The 19,450-nt window shown below is 30.3% G+C and overlaps 1 protein-coding gene across 4 annotated transcripts in view; it reads right to left on the minus strand.

Moving 5' to 3' along the window:
- Nucleotides 1–19,450, minus strand: part of LOC127287260 (paired box protein Pax-5) — a 185,608-nt gene that overhangs the window by 120,046 nt on the left and 46,112 nt on the right. The window lies entirely within an intron of this gene.

Here is a 19,450-nt window from a genome sequence, read left to right on the forward strand (position 1 = left end):
ATCTGATCAGGATTAAGAGTTTCACTTTTTGCACTAAGGTTCGAGGATGTAGATTTATCTGTATCTGCGTCCGTCGTCACGTCGCTTTGATTGTCTTTTTCTTTTATGGGACTGTTTGATAATGCTTCTACAATTCTGTTAATTTTACCTGGCTTGTACTCGAATTTATACACGTAATCTTGAAGACGTAGCCTCCACCTGTGTAATCTCGCACCTGGATTTTCAATATAACTCATCCAGTGTATCGGTTCGAAATCGCAAGCTAGAATAAATTCTCGACCATATAGATAAGGTCGAAAATTTTCTACGGCATATAGGATCGCAAGGCATTCTTTTTCCGCTTTCGGATATTTTTGTTCATTTTTATTTATGACCTTTGAAAAATAAGCCACGGGTAAATCGATTCCGTCGCATTCTTGAGTTAAAATAGCACCTATTGCACGCTCAGATGCGTCGGTAGTTAACTTAAAAGTTTTCGTAAAATCAGGATATTGTAGAATAGGTTCTTTACAAAGATGGTTCCTGAGTTGACGAAAAGCTTTTTCCTGATCATCAGTCCATTTCCAAACAGTTTCTTTCTTTAAGAGGTCTGTTAATGGATTTGATATTTTTGCATAATCTTGTATAAATCGCCTATAATAACCGGTTAATCCAAGGAATCCTCGAAGTTCCTTGATAGTGGTAGGATGGGGAAAATTCCTTATCGCATTTATTTTATTAGGATTAGGTTTTACCCCTTCTGGACCGATTATATGACCGAGATATGCTACTTCCGTTTTTAGAAATTCGCATTTGTCAGGTTGTAATTTTAAGTTTGCTTCACGGAGGCGATTAAAAAGCCGTCTAGCTCTTCTATCATGTTCTTCTAAAGTGTCGGAATGAATAATGATATCATCTAAATATACGAGAGCTTCCGTATCAAGCATACTGTTTAAAACGTTATTTAATAATCGTTGGAATGTAGGAGGGGCATTCTTTATTCCCATGGGCATACGCTTATATTCGTAATGAGCGTTGCCGGTAGAAAAAGCTGTTTTAATCCTATCGTCAGGGTGTGTTTCTACTTGATGGAAACCCATGGCTAGATCAAAAACTGTAAAATACCGCGCAGTGCCCAATTTTTCGAGCAGGCTATTTATATGGGGTAACGGGAAAGAGTCACCTATAACTTGCTCGTTTAGTTTCCTATAGTCTACAACAACTCTCCATTTCTTTTGACCCGAAGCATCGAGTTTTTTGGGAACGATAAGAACTGGGGAATTGTATGGTGAAGTCGAAGGACCAATGATTCCACAGCTCAATTGTTTTAGGAGCTGCAGATCCATTTGTTCTCGAGCTTCATGAGGACACCTGTATTGTTTTCTAGTGATGACTTTGTCATCTCTTGTTGGAATTCTATGCTGAATTAAATGGGTACATGACAAAGGTTCCCCATTCAAGTAGAAAATGTCAGCATAGTCTTCTGCCCAACCGTAAACAACTTTTCTTTCTTCAGGGCTCAGATGTGAAACGTAAAGGGCATTTTTAACCTTTATAACTCTATCAGAATAACCATTAACATTTTGATCCTGAAGTTCCTCTAGTTCCGAATCTGTTAATTCTTCTCCAGGAAACTTGCAGAAATCAAAAGGTATTAATTCTTGTGGAGTTAGTTCAAGATCAATATCCTCTTCAGTGGTATTGATAGCCACTGCATGACATACACCATTGGTATTGGTAACCACTGCTTCACCAAGGTAAAGTCCTTCGGGTGTAGGTACTAGAGGTAAATAACCTTCTTTTAGGCCCTTGTTAGAAACGTCGATCGCGATTGGTTGTCTAGTCCTCGCTTTAATTCTGAGAATTCGAGCAAATGGTTTAATTTCAGGTTTCAAATTTTTTTTCGATTCTTGTGATTCTAAATCTACGAAGGGTATAGGAGTTATAGGATCCGAGATTGTAACTAACGCATTATGTCGAAACGATATTTGAGCTTGCTCTTGACGAAGAAAAGGTCTTCCTAAAATACCTGATGTGGATATCGGAAAATTATTTTTAACCACGTGGAATTCGACTGGATTTTTCTGAATTGTAAGTTCGATAGTTCCCAGAGTCTTAACGGAATGATTTGTTATTCCTGTAATTTCAGCGCTGTTTTTGACTGCAATTATTAGTTCCGGGTCCAGAGCATTCAGTTTAATCAAATTAGTATCTGATCCAGGATCAACTAAAAATTTGATTTTTGGATGTCTAAACTCGGGAGCAGTCAATTCGACTACTGGGGAGTCTTCGTTCCTAATTCCGACTCTAAGGATTTTACTGAATTCTCCGCGAAGTGTACCGTTTTCGAACGCTGGAGGATCGGACTCGCCACCGCGTCTGAGCGGCGAGTCTGTTGGGAGTTTAAATTAGTTTGAGGTCCTGGTGATAATGACCTTGGGGGTGTGTTGCCACCTCTATATGGTGACATCACCTGCGGTGTTTGAACAGGTGCTTGAAATTGCATCTGCTGCGGGTATTTCGCAGCCTGTGGATATTGATATGGAACAGACTGAGATTTTTGAGGCCACATTGATTTGTAAAACTGGGCCAATTGTTCAGGTGTGAGTTGAATCAGATTTGATTTGTTTGTTTCAGCATTTACTTTTTCTGACCGAGAATCCTGAATTAGTTCGCGGGTTCTTTTTTCGTTTCCAATCTCTAACTGTCGCGAATATGGACTTGGCGAACGTGGTCGGTCTATATTTCCTGTACGAGAAATGTGATAGGATGATGACCTAGATCTTTCTGAATACCGTTGTCTTTCTTCTGCGCGTAACGCGTGTTCAAAAGCTTCGGATAGGTTTCTCGGGTTTCGTGTGTCAACGAAAATTGACATTTCCTCAGGAAGACCCCTTATGAAGGCTTCAAGGGCACAGTCAATTATTGGCTTGATCATAATTTCACTAACAGATATATCATTATCTTCATCATCATCGTTAACGCGTCGATAACGTGCACCATACTTTTCTCCAAGGGCATGTTTCGCACCGCTAATTAACCCTTGTAATCTATCATTATAGTCACTGACTGTTTCCGTTTGTTTCATTCGCAAATTAATGATACTTTCAAAGTACCATTGGTATTTTTTTGTAGAGGCAAAACGTTTTTTTAAGTGAGTAATAAGGTCGTCGAGTCTATCAAAGGTTTTATCTCTAACACTTTCTCGAGCAGGTCCTTTTAATTTACCAAGAACTGCTTTTATAAAAGCCGATTCACTGTTTTCGCTTATGAATACAGCACCGTTTAGCACATCTTGTAAAAATTCATTTAACGAGGGATTTTTACCGTCAAAATGTGGAATATGATAAGTGCTTTGTTGTAATGTCATACACTCTAAAACGGACGCCATAGCTGCACTAGTATTTGGGTTAATAGTGGGAGCTGTAATATTCGCGGTAAGAGTCGTACCGCTATGATGGGCAGGAGGGTCTTCGTCAGCCATTTTGATTATGGTATTGTCTCTATTAAATATTATTTTATGGTATAAAGATTTTCTTAATTGATTCGCCAGGTTGTCGCAAAAATTAATTAGGTCTCAATGCACTAAATCCTGATGACCCTAAAATTCCGTTCTCATAAGGTCCTTGTAAAGGACTTTGAGATGATACTACGTAAAATGTCAGAGCCACATTCGAAAAGAACAAGTTTACTTCGCCTAAAATAAGATGATAAGCGTTACCAATCGGATAATAGTATGGGGGAAACCTTCTTTGATAACCGATTAAGGCATCTTCTGAAATAAAATTGTAATATATGTCGGATGAGATTTTTAATTTAACATTTCCTGATCTTAAACCGGAAGACAAAATTAGTACTTCTTCGGGTGGTACTAAAGAAATGGCTTCAGCCATCACGCATTCATTATTTAAACATGTAATGTGCTTATTATTTTTTTTTTTTTATTCGTAAATTATTATCATATGCAAAAAAAAAATTGGCAGTATCGTCTGTATTTCGCCACCGCGGATAATTTTTGTTTCGCTTTTATTGTTATCTTTTGTTACAATTTAAGATCCGATAATAATTGCTCTATTTCTTTTATATTATCCTTCAAACGCATGTCTCTATCAGTTTCATCACGAATTCTGTCAGTAAGGTTATCTACTATCTCATAGGCTATTTCCAACTGAGTTCTTAAGTAGAACGCATACTGTGCTATCCTAAGGTAATCGTCAAGAAAAGATTGAATCCTATTGTCTATTATTGTCAATTGTTCTTCAGAATTATTGAATGTTAAATTTTTCCAGAAAGGATTCATTCTATTATTTAAATGCCCTTTTTAATACTTAGAGATTTAAATTCGTCAATTAGATCTCTTATCACATTCTCTTGTTCTGTTAAATTTTCTCTTATTTCAATAGCCGAATCTACCAATGCTGTGTTCGAATCACTAAGAGCATGTAACCATGAAGATAAAAATTTAATTCGTCTTTCAATTTTTTCTAAATGACAATAGACGGATTTGCAATAAATAGCTAACTGTTGATTGTGATGTTCTAAGTTCTCTAATCGCTCGTTTATTTCTGACCATTGATCGCTAGATAGTCCGGAAGCTACCCTAGTTAGTCTAGGAAACATTTGCCCTTTTCGTATATTATTTTTAGGGCAATAATCCTAAAACTTGACCTGTTATATTTCCTATAACACCGGTAACTATAGGATGGTTGAAGGGTGTATCTTTTGATATTACCAGAAAAGTCACAGTTGTTCCGAAAGCAACTACATTCATTTGACCGATTATTCTATAGTGAGTATTATTAACTATGTGATCTTCTGGTTGTGTAAAATGAAGAAATTCTACTTGCAAATCTTCTTCCGAAATATAATTGTATGGTGTTCCTGGAAAAATCGATAATCTAACTCTATTTCCGGTTAAATGTGGCGATTGAAATATAATTCCGGTAGGACGACCAAATAAAACACGTATATCATCAAGTAAAGGCGCCATTAAGAATTCATTAATTTATTATATCGATATCATTATTTTCAAATTCAATTTGTCTGATTTCCTCTTGCTGAGATAAAATTCTTTGTTCTATAGCTTCTTCAATTGTTAGATCTATAATCGAAATGTCGATGTTTTCATTGTTGTTATTAACGAGTACCGGCTCTAGTATATTTCTAACAGTTGGTTTAACTTTTGCTACTGGTCTATTTACAATTTGTGAGTTTACTAAATTTTGGTAAAGAGATGGTTTTGTAACGAGCTTTAGTTTTCTCGATCCGCGTTTACCTCTTTTCGAATTCCTTGAAGAGGATGGTTGTTGATTTTTACCGTTTTTCGGCATTGAGGAAAAGTGGAAAACTTTATACAATTAAAGTTTTACAAAATAAATTCTAAAATAAGTAATATCTTACTTTAAGAAATTTATTTTGTTTTTATTTCTTTTAACATAGCAAGATGCTTAAAGCTGCAGCATAATCACTTGCGCTTTAAGCAGCAAAGTAATTATTTTTGCGCGTTTAAGCGATAATTATTTTAAAACAATTTACATTATTTTAATATAATTTTAGCACTCTTGCACATTAAAAGGGCACCAGGAAAGAAGAACAAAACCAATCTCTCAAAGGTATAAACCTCGAGCGGCAAGGTCGCAGGTAAATCAACTAAGATTTCCGCGTCTTCTTTTTGAGGTTTTTTTTTAGGATTTGGAATATTGGAGAAAGAAAACTAATTCTTGAAAATTAAGACTCCATCTTCAATATCTACTTTTTGCAGAAATTTTAAATAAAGAACCAATTTTACAGAAATGTTTGTTTTCTTTTTAATATGTGGTTTTTATTTTTAAACGTCAAAATATTCAATGCTGCAGAATACTTACTCGAGCTAAAGCATCAAAGTAAATATTTTTGCGCTTATGAACGATGATTATTTTAGAGCAATTATATTGCTCTAATATAATTTGACACTTTTGACAACTTTAAAAATTTCAGGAAAGAAGTACACAATCAAGCTCTCAAAGGAATAAACCTCGAGCGGCAAGATTACAGGTAAAAATCAATTAAGATTCTGTGACTTCTTTATAGGATTTGGAAAGAGAAGAAATTCAACAAATTTTCTTATTTATAATCTGCTCAGCTTTTTCAAGAACAAAATCAAATAATTTCGAAAATTCTTCAAAACTTTTTATTTCACGAATTTGAAGGTCATCGCGTTCAATTTTTGTTATACCGAATTCTTCTGAGAGAGTTTTCTCGTCGCGAAAATTTTTTTGTTTTTTACCACCACGTCTACCTTTTGAAGAATTCATTTTAATACATTTTTTTTTTGAAAGCTACTGATTTTCCGGAATAGGTAAACTAAGTTCACTCATAAACGATTTGCCTACAATACCGATAGCTTTTGAATTTAGTCCTGTGTCAACAATACAGAATTTAATTTCTTTCCATAGTATTGGAATTTTTACCGATCCTAATATACTTAATATTTCATTTTCCGTAAACTTTGTATAATTAATCTGAACGAATGATGCTAAATTTTTCCTTTCTATTAAATTGAAATTAACAGTAGGATCGTAAACAAAATCTCCAGAATTTTCCCTTAAACAATCTGAATTTATTGTTACTATGGTCGTATGGTTTAGATGACTAAAAGTTAGATTTGACCATTCTTCTATCATAAAGATTTATTTATTTTTATCAAAGTTCATTTTTAAGAAATAGTAGAATAGAAATAGTTGAAACAAGCGTGCAAACAATAAGCACTGCTAGTTTCTAAAATAGTAAAGAGGTCAGGCGTGCAAACAATAAGCACTGCCCTGAAATATTAGAGTAGAAATAGTTGAAACAAGCGTGCAAACAATAAGCACTGCTAGTTTCTAAAATAGTAAAGAGGTCAGGCGTGCAAACAATAAGCACTGCCCTGAAATATTAGAATAGAAATAGTTGAAACAAGCGTGCAAACAATAAGCACTGCTAGTTTCTAAAATAGTATAGAAGTCAGGCGTGCAAACAATAAGCACTGCCCTGAAATATTAGAGTAGAGATAGTTGAAACAAGCGTGCAAACAATAAGCACTGCTAGTTTCTAAAATAGTATAGAAGTCAGGCGTGCAAACAATAAGCACTGCCCTGAAATATTAGAGTAGAGATAGTTGAAACAAGCGTGCAAACAATAAGCACTGCTAGTTTCTAAAATAGTAAAGAGGTCAGGCGTGCAAACAATAAGCACTGCCTTGAAAATAGTTTAAATAAGGTAGAAAGAGTAGGCAGAGTTTTTAAAGAGAAAGCATTTATCTTTAATTAGAAATTTAAAAAAAAATAAAAAAAAAAAATTTTTTTTTTTTTTTTTTTTTTTTTTAATTTAATCCAAATTATTGAAAATAAAAATTCCACTGATTTTATTTTTAATTGAATCCCACCGCTGCCACCATCAACTTGTTACGAACGAGAAAAATTAATTATTTAATTTTTATAATTTTAAACAATTACTTAAAATTTTCTATTCGCCGGAGGAACCAAGTTGCCATTAAAAGTCAAAATGAACATTTAACTTAATAATGTTTATTTTTATGTGGGTTCGATTAATTATATCGCCGATAGAAGACGAAACTGCCAATTTAATCTTTAGATCGTAAATAATGTTTCTTAGCTTTGAGATGAAAATCCACACTATTTTTGACAGCACAAATAAAAAGGTCTATTTGATTGAATAGAACAATTGGAATTTTAGTTTACAAAAATTTATTAAAAATCAAAGTAAAAATTGCAAAAATTACACATTATATGCTTTCTTTTGTAAAGAATAATGTTTTTGGAACGATACAGTTTTTTATTACTTACGGCTAGATTTCTCTTACACACTACCGTCGAGAGAGCTTGTTGAGAAGGGAGAATTCTCGCGATCTCGTCACACAATCAACGGGCAAAACGAAAGAAAGGTGTTATGCGTATTTCCGCGTCTCGAAACGCGGTACCGGTACCCTATCAGACACAAGCGGCGCAGGTACAATCCGTACGGACTGGCCGGTTTTAAGAACAAAAAATTATTTAATAAATTATAAATAATTTATTAAATAATTTCTCACTGTACTGATCAACCGATTGGGACTCAGCCGGTTCAAGGTTCGATTTAATTTTACGTCCGCCCAAAGAAAATAGAATTTAAATTGGAGCCAGCTCGCAGACGGGCCTTATTCTTAAAATTAAAAATTGGCTCAACGACAATCTATCGTGATTCAGCAATTTTAATTTTAGAAATTTAAGCACTGCTGTTAATTTACCTGGCTCAACGAAAATCTATCGTGATTCAGCAGGTATATTATTGAGCTTTCTCCACAGTTTAAACTCTAAGTTCACTTTTTAAAGAAATAATGCAAAAATCAGTAACACGTACTAAGTGATTGACTGAAGACGAATAGGCAATGAGGCCCTATGAGCTTCTGCTTATAAAGAGCATCGCGAGATGCACTTAGTGGGATTAGTGAATCAGGGGTAGAAGGATTCTGGGGGTTTCAGGGGTATCGATAAGAAAACTTAGATCATCGTCCATCGATATTCTCAGAACCCATGATTCTTGTTATTCTTTTCTTTGTTGACACTATTGGAACTGCACATCTCCATATGTGTAAGTGTATATATGTGTTTTTAATAAAGTATAACTCGCAACCTTTGTTGAATTCCAGAGCGGTCATAGTTCTGCACAGATTATCGTTTTCATATTAAAAATGAAACTATTTTCCTTTTTTATATATGCATATACATTTTACGCATACACACGTACATTTACCTTAGTACACATACATATATGCACGACATACATGTCTCAAAAATTTTCTTCTCTTTTTTTTTTTTATATGCATTTTGTTTTTTTTACAAAATTGACCCTCTTAAAATAAAATCTTAATTGTTGCGAGTTTATATGTGCTTGGAAAATGTGACATGTTCCAATTTAAGCTATCAACAATTATTCTATCTTTATTTCCCTTTTTTTTTTAATTTGAAGGTATTATAAGGAAAAGAATAGGGGAAGGAAGGCAGTGTTTGCATCGCGCGATACTCCTCAAGCGCCTCACACATATGCGTTACGCAGGCTATGGGGAGTCCGTGTCTGTGTGTACCGCATCCACGCTACGAGACTCATTGCACCTGAACGCGTGAGAAAGAGAGAGAAAGATAGATAGAATTGACATATGCGATTCTTCTCCCTTCTTATAAAATAATACATTTTCGTAAATATAATAATTGCAATATAATAATCACATTATTGTTGGTTACTATAATATGCGTAGAAATGTGCAACCAAACAATGTATACACATATCTATGCATATCACTTTGGCATACTATGAACACACGTACACACGATAAAAATAATGCACACGCATACGTGCATATACAATGCATATTCTTTGAAATAATATTTGATAATGATGATTCTAATAAGTAGAAAAATAGTATTGGTAATATATCCAATTGTTTATAATAATAATTATGATTAATTATTAATATTAATTTTAGTAAATGTAATTAACAATGATAATAATACGATTTATCATTATTAATAAAAAAAATCATGAATTAACAATAATTTGCATATTGTTAATTAATTAATTACTGCAAATTACTAATAAAAATGAGTAAAGTATAATTGTTTTATTTATAATAATATTTTAGTATCTTTATATAAGGTAAGTACACTATATTATATTTTTCATGCATATATTTATAATATTCAAGCTTGAATATTGGTATTAGATAATTAATATAGTTTATAATATAGCATAATATAATATAGTATAAATCATAATATAGAATAATATAACATAAGATAGAATAAAATAATATATTATAATATAACAGTTTAACAAAGTTATATTATAATATCATAGTCATAGATACATTTTTAGAAGCAACGAGAATATAAGACTGTGTGTGTGGAGTATCACTCAACGCGCGCGATTATCGGGGATTCAAATTACATGCCTATATACATTGTGGCATCGACTTGGAGATTTTATTCTTAAATAATTTTCAATTATTCTTGAAATTATTTATTATCATTTTATTTATCTTTTATTTATAATTTCGTTACGATAGTTCGTAACAATACTTTTATAACAATAATTTTTTAGGATTCATAAAGAAATGCACTGAGAAAAATGATCAAAAAATTAAACTCAAAATGAAATTTAACTTTTTTTAAACATCACTGACTACTTTTTATAAATAATGGAAACATTTGTTTTTCTAGGATGTTGATGGACATTAATCCACAAACAGGACACAAGAGAGGAAGAAAAAATAAATAAAAAAAACGGAAGAGGATTCAAAAGTGATCAGGTTAATTGCAAATATTGTCAGTTTTAATTCATAAAAGTGTTTTTCCTGAAACCAAAATATTATAAAAGATACACCTCTGCCTTTCTTTAAGAAATATACTTAAGTATTTTAATTTTAATAGAATTCGAATATAGAATTATTTTTATGTCGTTTTGTAAATAAATTTAACTTTTTATACAAACTTTTATTTATTTATTTATAGCCTTTATTTATCAAATAAGGATAAAATTTCCGATTAGTTTGAAAAAATTATTACTTAATGATAGGAAAAATATTCACAAAAATAGTCGGTATAATTTCCAATTGATTCGGAAAAGATGATAAGTAAATATGAGAAAAAATATCTGATAGATTTGGAAAAAAATACTGAAAAAAATTGGGGATAATATCTGCCAAATTCGGAAAAAAATCCGACTTACAGGAGAAAAAATTTCCGATAGATTTGAAAAGAATGCCTATTAAATATTAGGAAAAATATCCGACAAAGTCGGAAAAAAATCCAACCCACAGAAGGAAAAATTTCCCATAACTTTGGAAAAAATACCTAATAACTATTAGGAAAAATATCCGACATATTCGGAAAAAAATCCACCTCATTGTGGGTATAATTTCCAATTGATTCGGAAAAAAATCCGATTCACAAGAGGAAAAATTTCCAGTAAGTTCGGAAAAAATACCGAATACATATGAGGAAAAATATCCGACTAATTCGGAAAAAATCCGACTTATTAGTAGGAAAAATTTTCGAAATATGTCGGAGATAATTCTTACTATTTATTCGGAAATATTTCCACCCCTTGAGGTTCCGTGCTGTCCGTATTTTTTCGGAAAAATTTCCGAAAAATTTTTTACAGTGTATTATATAATAATTCTTCAAACAATAGAAAACTTCAACCCTAAAAAAGTTTACTCACTTATTGTTATGGTTTAAAGCTCGTTTAATAAGAATCCATTACTTCTAAAATTTAAGATGACTTACCTGCAACAAAAAAAGAAAACAATTATTTTAATTTTATGCAGTTAATTTATACGATAGAATTTACACTATTTTGCTATAAAATTTTTGATATCAGAAGATTCCAATACTTATTTAACTCGGTATCATTATCCACACAGCACCTAAACCTGCTGCAATATTGTCTCAATATTCTAATATTGCAAAAATAATGACAATGTTGAGACGATCTTATTAGTAATATTGCTGTAATTTTATAGATGATGTGGAGGTAATTATTGTTTAAGATAATAATGCGACATTAAAATAAATAACGGTATCAGTATATCAATATCTCCTAAACATTACCGTAATATTCACTCAAGTTTCGTTGAAATATTTTCTCAGCTTTGCAGAAAATAAAAATTTTGTACCAAACTTATTTTATAAAAATTTTTCAGAAAATTTACGGTAAAATGTGAGATATATGAATCACTATTTTTTTTGAAAAAAGAAAATAATTTAGAAATATCGAAGTTGTATTTATCAATAGAATTTATAGGAGTGTAAACAAAATACATATTGAGGTTGGAAAAGGGTGAGATTTAGACTTGTGGAGTAGCATAAAGTCTTTTAAGATGAGAAGAAGGACCCCCCACGAATTGCTAGTCGAACAGACAATCTCGCGGTGTGGTCTACCAAGCCTTGCGGCGACCTTATCCCTTCTTAAACCTTCATCTCAGTCTCTTCGACGACTAGCATAAATCTTAAGATTGCAATTATACTTAATGTTGCCAATATCCTGTTTGATACCTCGATCCCTTTTTCCAACTTTATTAACAAGATAGATAGACGAATATTGCTAGTTAATATTACTAGTCAAATCAAATTTATTTTGTTTACTGTATAGGTATATAAATTTTTTTTCAAAAAATACTTCCTTGTTTTTATTCTAATTCTGTTAAATAATCATAATCTTTCGAAATCAGGATAATAATAATATGAAGAAGTTGTAGTTATATACATTCAGGTGATCAGTTATATCTTAGATCAGTGTCATAGAAATCTAAGTGCAAGCCAAAACTATATAGTGCTGGTGACTAACGCTCATATGAGCCGGAGACCTATTTGATACCGAGGCACTTGTGTTGAATTATACCAATCTTCAAATTCGAGTAAAAAATTATTTGATAACACAAGTAGAGTAATCTTCTATTATATTAAGTTAACAAATTTCCAAAAGCGACACCGTGACCTCGACACCGTCCTTGGAAAATCTATTTTCACTTATCTTCAAATAAATCAAAATACTTTGCCAGATGCTTTTACAAAATCTTACATACTTTTTTTTGTAACATGTTTTTTCAATTTTTTAACCCAAAAAAGGGTTATTTTGCAATTTTATGCAATTTTTTACGAATTTTTGGATATATACCTTTAAAATTACTCTATTTTTAAAAAGTTACTTATAAACAATTTTTTACCAATTTTTTATGGATTTTTTTTATTATTTATTGTTGTTTTTTAAATTTTTAGTTAGGAACCTATAATATTGTGCATAATTTTAAGTGTCATTGAAATCAATTGTTTTTAACTTAATAATTTTAACATTTCTTTTTTTAAAACGAAACATCTTCTATTATATTAAGTTAACAAATTTCAATTTTAACCCGAAAAAGGGTTATTTTGCATTTTCATCCCAAAAAAGGGTTATTTTGCAATGTTATGCAATTTTTTACGAATTTTTGGATATATACCTTTAAAATCTCTTTATAAAGGTTTACTCTGGATAATAAAAATAAATACCGATATTTTAAAAGGTTTTTCGATTTATTATGAACATTTTTCTAAAAATTTGTAAAATCTCCATGTGTTTGTGAGGAAATTTACAGCAATATAATATAATATAGTATAAGATAAAAAATATATATATATTATAATAATATAATAATATAATACGTAAAAATAGTGACAGAAGGAATAACAAGAAATTTTTATGTTTTGATAAACAAATGATTCATACAATTGTTTTTTTTGTGCATCTTGAAGTGCATACATGTATTTCGATTTATATATACATATACAATTTAAATTTGAAATTATTAATATTATTTATTTTATTTTTTTCGGGCAAATATGCCATTCAGACGAATAGCTTATAGGGCAATACCATTCGGGCGAACGGCTGTTCGGGAGTTTCGATTCGGGCTATGGGCGTAAATTATTTAGTACATATAAATAAATTACACTGGGTTACATAAAAATGGTCAAGTCTTGTTTATTTAAAATTTTCTGTGTTTATTGAAAGTTTAGGTGTCACTGAACAAGAATATACCCAAAAAAAAATTTTTCATTCGGTCAGTTCCGTAAAAAACGAGATTAAAGTGTCAAAAAATCGATTTTTTAGCACTTTTTGAAGCGTTGTAAAACGAAAACGCAACAAGATAAAAACCTTCGCGAGGGCTTGAATGAAAGCTTAAACCTTCAACTTTGAGTCCCAAAACTGAAAAGTGCATGATAATTGCGCAGAAAATTTATTTAACATGAAATAACTATTTCAAATAGTCAAAATAGTTGGGATAGAGAGCACTTGTTAAAAATCGATTTTCATTATCGAATTTATTTGGAACTTGTTACTTGGAAGTTTTCAACGTTTCTATTGACGTTTCGAAAGTTGGATTTAAAAAATTAAAAATGGCGAATTAAAAATGGCGTTCAAATATTTCAAAAAACCCCGAGGAAAAAACTGCGATATAATTCACTCCATTTTTGAAATTTTTGAACGCCATTTTGAATTTTTTAAATCCAACTTTCGAAACGTCAATAGAAACGTTAAAAACTTCCAAGTAACAAGTTCCAAATAAATTCGGTTATGAAAATCGATTTTTAACAAGTGCTCTGTATCCCAGCTATTTTGACTATTTGAGATATTCATTTAATGTTATATAAATTTTTTGCGCAATTATCATTCACTTTTCAGTTTTGGGACTCAAAGTTGAAGGTTTAAGCTTTCATTCAAGCCCTCGTGAAGGTTTTTATCTTGTTGCGTTTTCGTTTTACAACGCTTCAAAAAGTGCTAAAAAAGCGATTTTTTGACACTTTAATCTCGTTTTTTTCGGAACTGACAGAATGAAAAATTTTTTTTTGGGTATATTCTTGTTCAATGACACCTAAACTTTCAATAAACACAGAAAATTTTAAAAAAACAAGACTTGACCATTTTTATGTAACCCAGTGTTATTATAAGTTGTCGAGGATATTAAAAATTTAAGTTTAATTTAATTTTTATAATGTCAAATCCTAATGAATTTATTCCGGGAGTTGGTCAGTGACAACTTAATAATAAAAAATCTACATGAAGTTTATATCTTAAAAATATATTTTTTTTAAAGGAATAATTTGTCTTTAAAGAATTCACTTTTAAAAAAAATAGAGATGAGTGAAGTTTATAGGAAAATTTTAAAGTCAAATTCTGAAGAAGAATATGTCTGAAAATAATATTCTATTTTGTAAGGGAACATTAGATGCCTACATGGGATCGTCCTTGTCTTTTTTCCCGTAGCCTCCATTGTTTAATTTTTCTCTAGGTCCGTCACTTAATTGCAGATGAATGCCATTGAAAGTGATTTGCTTTGTCTTGGAAAGTAGACCTCACAAAGCATTTTAAGTCAAAACTGCGTGTATACTATGTAATTAATTCTTATTGCTAAATTTGTTTTTAACCCAAAAAAAAGTATCCTTAACATCATCTTTTTATTATTAAAAAAAAGTTGTTTTGAAGATATGAAAATTCTGTCTTAAATCGGATCAATCATTTGCAGCGTTTTGTAATTTTTGTATAATATTTCAAAATAGGATTGAATTTACGAAACGAGAAAATACGTTCGTCAAAAAATTAAACATTGTCGATTTTTTTTTCAAATTTTCCAAACTTTCTGCAAAATTAAAAAAAAATTCTGTAGGCAGTTAAAATCAAACTTTAATTGAAATTCTTAGAATTTGTAATTGTTCAAAAAAGTATAATTTTTTTTTTTTTTGAAAATTATGTAAACAAAAGCTTATGAAAAAATTTGAAACCTATTTATTTGTAACGTAAACAATATATATATCTATAAAATTTATTGCATTAAGAACTAATTATTATTTATAATTCTGAAGAAAATTAGTTTTTCAATTTAAGGAGGATGCATTTCATGAGTGCAGGCACATTTACTGTGTTATTAAATTATCTGACAATCTGTTTCTATGTTTACTAATAACCAGAGAACTTGGCGAAAACAGTCACTATATATATATACGATGGAACGGATGTTGCAGACGTATCTACGCAAGAAATAGCGTGCCATTCTTAGGAGATTTGGATAAAAAAAAGGTGACTGGGTTTTTCCCTCAATTTTAGAATGATTTTATTCTTCTCTAGAAAAAGAAATCTATTTGACAAACATTTTTTTCATATAATTACTTATTCAACTAAAAATTTGTATTTTAACGTATACTTTTTAAACTTTAACAAAAATTACCTAAATTTTTTCTCTCTAATTTAAAAAAAAATCCTTAAAATTAAGAATTTTCAAAAGTTAGTTTTGGTGAAAGATGGAATTTCCAGAAGCTCAGATTTCTAAAAATTCAAATTTCCCAAACAATAAAATTTTCAAAATTTTAAAGTTCCAAATGTTCGGCTTTCTATAAAAGTTCAAATTTCCAAAACGAAGCACATGAATTTTACATAAAAATCATTAGATAAAATTTTAATTTTAAAGTATATATAATACATGAATTTTCATTCAATCAAATTTTATTTAATTCGAATTTTTAAATGAAAATAATTCCAATTCACCGAATTTTAATTTGTCCGCATTTTTAATTGAAAGAATTTTTAGAACGCGCCGATTTTTCATTTGTCCGAAATTACAAATGGCCGAACAAACAATCGACAAAAAAATTTCGGCGCAATTTTGAAATTTGACCAATTAGATATATTATCAAGAAAATCGTGATTGATCAATTTAAAAAATTGCGCCACAATTTTTTTTTGTTGATTGTTTATTCGGCTATTATTATACTTTTGGACAAATGAAAATTCAGTGCCTTAAAAATTCTATTAAATAAAAATTCGGACAAATTGAAATTAGGTAAATTGGAATTTGTGTCATTTAAAAATTCGAATCATTCGATTGAATTAGAATCCTGTTAAATTAAAATTCTCTGAAATAAAAAGTCATGTAAATTAAATGAGGGTAAAATAGAAATTCTGCGAAACAAAAATTTGGTAACTAATAATTTTGTTATGTAAAAATTTCAAAATTTTACAAAAGTTGTCGATTGTTTAAAAGTTAGGTTATGACACTGATTTTTTTTTAAATTAATGACTCACTTTTTGCTTTAGAATTAGTTAAATTTTACAAACTTTTGTTAAAAGTTACTATAATAATTAGTAAAATTTTACTACATAATTCAGAAGCAAAAAGTGAGTCACTAATTCAAATTAGTAAAAATTTACACTAATTCAGATTTAGAGTGTGGTAAACTTAACCTTTTTGCGGAAGTCACATCTCGATCAGTTATTGAGCTAGCCCTCATAACAAAAGGATATCCATAGGATATTTATATCAATGGTCGATATCCTAGAATGGTCCCCAGGATATCTTGGGATATCCATAGGATATCCAAACCGCCGGTCTGTGGGACATCAACAGGACATCCATAGGATATCCCTAAGACATCCACAAAATATCTATTGAATATTATATCGCAAGATATCCATGGGATATCCTCAGGATGTCCGTGGGATATTCTTAGGATATTCACGGGATATTTAATATCTCAACATATATTTTTAAAGGTTAAAATTGTTAAGCTAATATAATGAATAATAATATAATAAAAAGAAAAATCTTATGAGCTTCTACTTTATTTTAAATGAAGATTTGAAACGCATTTTTCAAAGTTTTTAAATAAACTCATGCACTTAATGTATAATTAATATTAATAGTTATTCGTTATTTGCGGGGAAGAATTTATATTGTTTAAAGCCAATTTATTTTCTGACAATATTAAGCATATGAATAAAGGAATAAATCACGAATGAGAAAAAAATTAGTTAATAATTTTTCAAATTAAACAACTTTCTCGAAAAACAAGTTGCATTTTATTTTATTTATATTAAATTTAATTCACAGAATATTCTCACTCTTAGTCTCATAATGACTTTAAAAACAGTATCCTGAGAATATCTTCTTGACATCCAGAAGATATACTGAGAATATCCTGAAAATATCTGTGGGATATCCTCACGATATCTATGGGATATCCTGATGATATCTATGGGATATCCTGATGATATCTGTGGGATATCCTGATGATATCTGTGGGATATCCTGACGATATCTATGGGATATCTGGAGGACATTTATGAAAGTCTATAGAGATATCCAGAAGATATCCTCAGATATCCATGGGATATCCAAAGGATATCCAAATCGCCGATTTTTTGAATATCCTTAAGAGATCCTTTTGATATCCATAGGACATCCTTAGGATATCTGCGGGATCAATATATCCCAAGATATCTTGTGTTATTAGGGTCTTGACTGGATTATTTTTTAAAAATGTTTGTTTTCAATACATATCGATCGTTAATTTAAAAAAAGTAAATTATTATTTTCAATTTAAAATTTTGTGTTAGTGTAAATTAAAAAGTCTCATTCTCTCTATTTTTATATATATATATAAGGAATTATGATTCTTTATATTTATATAAAAATAAAGAGAAATAAGTCTTTTTATGAATTTTCAATGGTAATTTTTGAATAAAGTTGGAATTTTTCGCGCAATAAGGTGAATGAGAACCTTTTGTCTACAGAGTTGAAAAATAGTGTGAGTTGACTGAAAAGTTACACAGTCTACAGTTTGAGTAAAGGCGAAGGGAGCCTACTGAGACAATGGAGCATTAAAGCCATTGCTTGGTTTTCTAGACAGGAAATTACAGGGATCACACGAAGATTGACAGAAAAACGGTTAGAGTGAGCTAGTAGATTGCACATTCACTTGATCGCATAACTTTTAGACTCTATTAATGATTCTTTTGCGCACACCATGCAACTCGAATGTCCTTGACTTTCTTAAAGTACACATGCAGAAATTTATTGCAATAAATATGTATAATATATAGGCGCAAGTTGCACTAAATTCATTCCAGAGAACTATATGTATATTAAAATAATGGTAAATATTTTTAGAAGATCTATTACCGATATTTTGATGTTAAATACTTACAATTAAATTTAAATTTAAATTTTTCTGAGATTCTTTTAGAATTTCTGAAAAAAGGTATATGTCATATGTGTAAAAATTAAACAAAAAATAAAAACTTTTAATCAAGGTAAAATTATCGAAAACATAACCTATATAATTCGTTTGCTTCTAAGGTCCCTTTATTCAGAGCGCGTCACAAATATATATTGTGAAAGATGTTTGTGACAGTTTTTTTAAAGAAATTCTAATTATTATAATTCTTCAACACTTTTCAATAACAAAATTAGATCTTCCATACATTCGATTCTTAAAAACCTTGAAAGAGGATGAATTTTGTTGTTCACGACAACTTCATTGCTCAAATTATTATTCACAATTCTTTTTAGTACATTAACCTCAGTGTCATTTTCCACTTTGAAAAATTTGAAGAAAGTTTCATTTCCTTTGATGTAGCACCACTTTTCAGAGGGCTATGGTAATTTTTTTTTGCAAGTTATGAAATAAAAATTTTCTATTCTATCCATTTTTCACATAAAATTAGTTTTTTGTTTTATTTTTTTATTTTTTAATATTAGAAAGATTTTTATATTAGAATTTTAACTGGAATTGTATATTTTTAAACTGTATCAATGAAATTCTAACAACATGCAATTTAATTAAATTGAATTTTAACTAAATTTCAAAGCTCATTTCAATGAAACATTTGGTTGGTTTCCATTGTCCCCACTCGCCATTAATTTGTCATAATTCTCGTCAACTACCGCACCCTCCTCTAGTGAAAATTTAGTGACTCTATTTTTAAAATTAAAAGTTACTATAAAGTTACTAAATTTTCACTAGAGCTGGGTGCGGTAGTTGACGACAATTATGACAAATGGTGAGTGCAATAAAAATCAACTAAACAAATTCGGGGACGGGAAGATGAACAAGTGCCTTAATTGACAATAAATATAAAATAATCA

This window comes from Leptopilina boulardi, unplaced genomic scaffold, assembly GCF_019393585.1.
Source record: "Leptopilina boulardi isolate dan_hultmark-lab unplaced genomic scaffold, ZJU_Lbou_2.1 LbouV2_368, whole genome shotgun sequence".
In the NCBI taxonomy this organism is placed as follows: Eukaryota; Metazoa; Arthropoda; class Insecta; order Hymenoptera; family Figitidae; genus Leptopilina; species Leptopilina boulardi.